Source organism: Petaurus breviceps, unplaced genomic scaffold (genome assembly GCF_028583685.1).
Source record: "Petaurus breviceps papuanus isolate PSGF00001 unplaced genomic scaffold, PetGlider_PUasm1.0 90721, whole genome shotgun sequence".
Taxonomy (NCBI): Eukaryota; Metazoa; Chordata; class Mammalia; order Diprotodontia; family Petauridae; genus Petaurus; species Petaurus breviceps.
Genome location: NW_027187322.1, coordinates 1,534,140 through 1,540,139, shown reverse-complemented (window position 1 = coordinate 1,540,139; position 6,000 = coordinate 1,534,140).

The window sequence follows — 6,000 nt, the reverse complement described above, 5'->3', positions numbered from 1 at the left end:
AAGGAAGGAAGGAAGGAAGGAAGGAAAGAAAGAAAGAAGGAAGGAAGGAAGGAAGGAAGGAAGGAAGGAAGGAAGGAAGGAAGGAAGGAAGGAAGGAAGGAAGGAAGGAGGGAGGGAGGGAGGAGGGAGGGGGGAGAGAGAGAGGGAGGGAAAGAAGTAAGGGTGCCTATGTAATAGTCACTGTGGGCAGCACTTTGTAAATATCATCTCATCTAATTCTCACAACAATCTTGGGAGATAGGTGCTGTTACCATCCCAGTTTTACAGACAAGGAAACTGAGGCAGCAGAGGTCACACAGCTAGTAAGGTCTGAGGCTGCAGTTGAACTCAGGTCTTCCTGACTCCAGGTCCAGCACTCTATCCACTGGCCACCGAGGGTAGAAGGGAAAAAGAAAAGAACATAACAATGTAAATACTAAAGGTATCAATAAAAGCATGTTTTTAATGTACCTTTCCCCCATTCGACCTCGAAAAAGACTAGTCCCCTTGAGGGCACTCACCACGTGTTATTTCTTTCTGTCGAGCACATGTCATATGTCCTCTCCCCTTACTGTGAATCCCACAAGGGTAGAGATGACTGGATTTGCTTGTTCCCCAAATGCCTATCACAATGAAAAGAGGGTGCTGGACAGTGTCAAAGGCTGAAGAGAGTTCAAGAAGGACGAGGATTGAGAAGAGGCCGTTGGATTTGCCCATTCAGAGATTATTAGTGATTTTGGAGGGAATCGTTTCATGTAAGTGATAAGGTTGGGAGCCAGACTACAGAGGGCTTACAAGAGTGAGCAGAACTGGGGGCAGTGAGTGCAGATGGCTGTCTCAAGGAGTTTAACCACAAAAGGGAAGAGAGACATAGGATGAAATTTATCAAAGAAGCTCAGATCAGACGGGGATTTTTTAAAGGTGGGAGAGACGTGAAGGTGTTTATAGGCAAAAGAGAAGCAGAAAGTAGACAGGGAGTGATTACAGACTAGAAAGAAAAAGGGTATGAAGGAAAGGAAAATTGGGATCCCTTATGTGTGGAAGGGTTTGCCTCAGTCAGAAAAAGGGAGTTCCTCAGCTGAAACAGGTGAAGGAAGAGATAGTGGCTGAAGGCCTCTGGGAGCTGTGAGTTGAGGAAGAAGAGAGAAGAGGAAGTTCTTGGTACACAACCCCCATTTTTCAGTAGAAGTAGAAGGCAAGATTCTCAGGTGAAATGGTGTGCAGGGAAAGAGGGTCATGTGGAAGGCTTGAGGAGAGACAAAAAGGTTTGGAAGAGTCACTGTGCTGAGTGGGAAAGTGAGTCAATTAGAGAGGTGAATTAGGATTGCCTTGCTGCAGTGAGAGCCCAGTTGAGATTATATAACATAAATCTGTAGTGGATCCAGCCAGCACCATTTCATTATTTCTCCAGTGCTATTCAATAGCACAAGAACAAGAATAAAAGGGGTAGTGAGGTGGTGCAGTGAGGAAAGCGTCGACCCCAAAGTCAGGACAACCCGAGTTCGGTTTCAGCCTCAGACACTTAACACCCACACAAAAAACTAGCCGTGTAACCTTGGGCAATTTACTTAACCCCAACTGCCCTCCAAAAGGCAAAAAAAAAAAAGAATAGGAGCAAAAATGGCAGAAGATGAGAGTAATCCAGGGATGAGAATTATCAAGACATAATCTCAATAGGACACAGGGGCATGGGGTTCCAGAACCGAGGAAAGCATGAAGTTGGACTGTTTCACCAAGGAGTCGAGATAGGGAAAAGAGAAGAATATAACCATTACAGGGGTGATGATGACCTGGGGAAGAATCTGGGTGAAGGGTTTTCAATATCTTCGGAATAAAGAAGAATTAAGGAACACTGGGATCTAATTCTTACCATCACCCTCCTAATATATGACCCACGGATCTAACATGCTCCTCCAGAGGGGGGGTCTTACAGCCCTTGCCCATAGATCCAAGAGAAGATGTCTCTTCCCACAGTCAATACAAATCCCAACAAAATAAGACAGGCATTCATTAAGCAGCTCCTGCTGACAGCACTCTATGTGACGTTAAGGAAAAACCCCAAATTAAGAAGAGGCATGGTTCTCGCCCTCGTAGCCAAGTACCCATAACACAGACATCCCTAATACACAGTATTCTGTGATAAGGACATTGGTCAAATGACAATGGTAGGTGAGACTCCAGGTAGAAGGGCCTTACAGACCAAAAGGATGGGGAAAGGCTTGCTGAAGGAGGAGAGAGCTGAGCCCAGTTTTACAGGAAGGAACAAATGCTCATTCAGTCTCAGCGTTTAACTCAGTGATCTCCTACTTTCCAAATCCAACAGCCTTCTCTCAGTTCTCTTCCTTCCTGATCCCTCTGTAGCCTCTGACATTGTCGACCGCCTTCTCCTCTTAGATGCTCTCTCCTCTCAAGGTTTCTGCAATCCTGCTCTCTCCGACTTCTCCTCCAATCTGATCTGTCTCTCCCTCTCACTCTCCTTTGCTGCTCCATCATGTCATTCACTGTGGGGGTCACCAAAGTGTCTCTACTGAGGCTTCTTCTCTTTTCCCTCCACACTACTTCACTTAGTGATCTTATCAACTCCCTTGGGTTCAATTATTTTTTCTATGCATGTGATTCTCAGATCTACAGCTTGAGACTTCGTCCAGCTCACCAGATAGTTAGCCCAAACCTAGACAGGATCTCTCTCTCTCTCTCTTTGTCTCTGTCTCTCTCTGTCTCTCTCTCTCTCTCTCTCTGTCTCTCTGTCTCTCTCTCTCCCCCTCTCTTTTCTCTGTGTGTGCCTTCATTTCCTGGATTATTAAGTAGACACTGAAACTAGGCCCTGAAGGGAGCAGGAAGATGGAGGTCAGAGAACACAGAGGTGGGGACTTCATAATTATCCTAGCTGAGTGGATAGAATGCTGAGCTTGGAGTCAGGAAGCCCTAAGTTTGAATACTGCCTCCAACACGTGCCAGCTGGGTGACCCTGGTCAAGTTGTTGGATTTCTCTTAGCCCCAGTGTCCTTATCTGCAAAATGGGGATAATGACAGTGTATCTCACAAGGTTGTTGTGAGGGTCCAATGAACTATCTGTAAAAAGCTTCGCAAAACTCAAAATGTCACCAAACATTAGCTATTATAAATGCTGTTATTTACATTAAACTTTAAGGCTCCCGAAGCCCTTTGCAGATGTGATTTCCCTGGAGCCTCCTGGCCACACTTGCTGAGGCTTGGTTGCTGCCCTTTGTTCTGAAGGGGCCCAAAATGATGTTGCTACGCCAGGGTCGAGGTGGGGTGTGTCCCACCGAGGCCGACCAGACCCGCACAGCTCGGAAGGCTCTCCCACAGGTGGGGCACAAATAGTCTGCCTGAATGTCTGGGGTGGAGACGTCTCCAGATTTGTACATCTCATGCTTCTCTGAGCGACTGCACGCAGTGCCTTCTCTGATGAGGCCTCGCCATGCTGGGCGCTCCTGGGCCCGTGTCACCCAGACCTCACAATCGATTCCAAAGTTCTCCAGAGAGATCTTGAGTAGTCCTTGTATCGCTTCTTCTGACCTCTGGACGCAGGTATGAGTGCACCAAGGCATCAACTCACAATGTGGCAGAGGGAAAGACACGTCTGTCTTATTCAAATGGAGCAGATCAAGGGGGCAGGGGCCTTTCTAGCATTGTCCAGGGCTAGGGCAGCTGGGGGAAAGAGGTGGGTGAGGCCCTAGGTGTCCTGAGATCCTCTAAGCCCCCTGACTGGTGAGGCCCCAACCCCCTGCCTGATTCCCCAGATAGCCTTCCTGCCAGGCTGCACGGCATAGCCCTGACACCTCTCCCTTGAGGGGTAATCAAACCAGTGCCCCTCTGACTTCCAGAAAGTCCTGTCAATGGTCTGTCCTGTGACTCTGCTTGCCGTGCTTGTGACTTCCCAGGACTAAACTCCCACGCGAGGTCATCACTGACATGTATGTGGTGTCCCCCTACCAGAACATAAAGGATTGCCTGTCTTGTACCACTGGCCCTCAGAAGGGAGCCTGGTCCAGGCTAAGGGTTTAATAAATGAATTTTCATTCGTGAGGCTGGAGACCTGCATGAGCTCTTAGGATGAGGAGGGAGGAGAAATGGGCTGATTCTTTGTGGGGGCCTGGAAATCCTTTGTGTGTTCTCTTGTAATTTCTGTGACAAATGAAGGCCGTCTTATACCTAACATGCATCCTGTTCTCTTGAGTGCAAGTAGAGAGCCTAGGAGCCTTTGTGACTCATATAAGTGGAGAGATCTGTAATCTGAGATTTCCCAGAGAAAGCCCCGGACCAGGCCAAACTGGCCAAAAAGGAACATGGGAGGGGGAGCATGCCCCAAGCTGGGCCTAAACCCAGAGCTCAGGATGCTGGGGCCCAGGGCATATCTGGGGAACAGGCCCAGGCTTCTCTGCTTTTTTTCAAAGCAGATTCTAGCTACTGATGACCCTGGTCCCTGTGTAACCCCAGCTTAGGGCACTGGGCACCACATACAAATGAGGAAAAGGACTTGCGAGACTTCTTCGCAGTTGGGAGTGGTGGCAGCAGCATTTGAGCCAAGGCCCTCTTGACCTCAGCACTCTATCTCCCAGAATGCCCTACTCCGGGGTCGGTCTTCCTGACTATCTCAGCTTCCTCAAGCCCCAGAGGTCATTCAGACTAGGAAGCAGGGGCTGGGGGAAGCAGCTCGGGGAGAAGGAGGAGCAGGAGCAGACCCAAGAGCGTGTCTGATAAAGGCAAACACAAGGTAGCAGGATCTCCCGGGAACACATAGGTGCATCGAGAAGCAGAGCCAGGGGTCAGAGTGGACCTAGTTTGGCAATCATAAATGGGCCCTTTCACTGATGTAGAGCGAGGATCATGGGGGCAGAGAGCACAGAGTCTTTGAAGGCGTGAGGGTAGTGAACCCCTCGAAGACAGTCCTTTTGAAGAGTGTTCATTTATTTAACAAACCTTTATTAAGCACCTATGAAGTGTACCAGGCCCCATTGTTCGTCCTTTGTTCTCCAAGAGGACCCGTGACCTCTGAGGGGGATGTCTGGATTTACTTGGGAATTGGATTTAAGTTAGACTGAGCTGCACAAACTCCTCAATCAGCCTCACTCTCTGCTCTAGAGTTATCAGGGTCTGATGGCGAGTCAAGAGTCAAGGTGACCGGTGATGGCCCCACAGAAGTCCTCGTGCTCTGGCCTAGGACTATCTTCACCTTACAAAATAATGGGAGGGAAGGACAATTGCCCAAATAACTGATATGATGATAATGGACAGGACCTGGGATTTCATCAGCATACAAAATCCAAATAAGGAAACTCCCTCTCCCAGTTCAAAACACCTGCTGGGAAATTTATGGTCTTTGAAATCACCTGGAGTACTGGAAAGTTAAGTGACTTGTCCAGGGTCACCCAGCCACAATGTTCCAGAGCCACTATTTAAAGCCAGGTTGTCCTAATTCAAAGGTCAATCCCTACCCCCAGGCTCGCTGCTTCTCAATGTGATATTGCCTCCCAGTTAAAAGAATGTTGTTGTCTGGTCGTTCAGCGATGTCCAACTCTTCTGGGCCCCGTGGACCCCAGCATACTGAGCCCTTCTACGCTCCACTGTCTCACAAAGTCTGCCCCCATTCGCATTTGTTGTTTCCATGACACTATTTACGCATATCATCCTCAGGGCATTTCCCAGTGAAATTAAAATAACAATTGCAAACATTTTTATAGAGCTTTAAGGTTGGCAAAGATGACCAAAAGAAGGAAAAACTGATGTTGGAGGGACTTTGGGGAAGCAAGCACATTGATGTCCTGTTGGCAGAGTCGTGAATCAGTCCAACCATTCTGGAGAATCATTTGTACTGTCCTGGAGAGCCCTTTGGGACTGTGTCCTAAGAGCTATAAAACTGTGCGTGCACACTGACCCAGCAGTACCACTGCTAGGTCTGCATCCCAAAGAGATCAAAGGAAAAGGACCCGTGTGTACAAAGTATTTGTGACAGCTCCTTCTGTGGTGGCAAAGAATGGGAAACTGAGGAGATGCCCA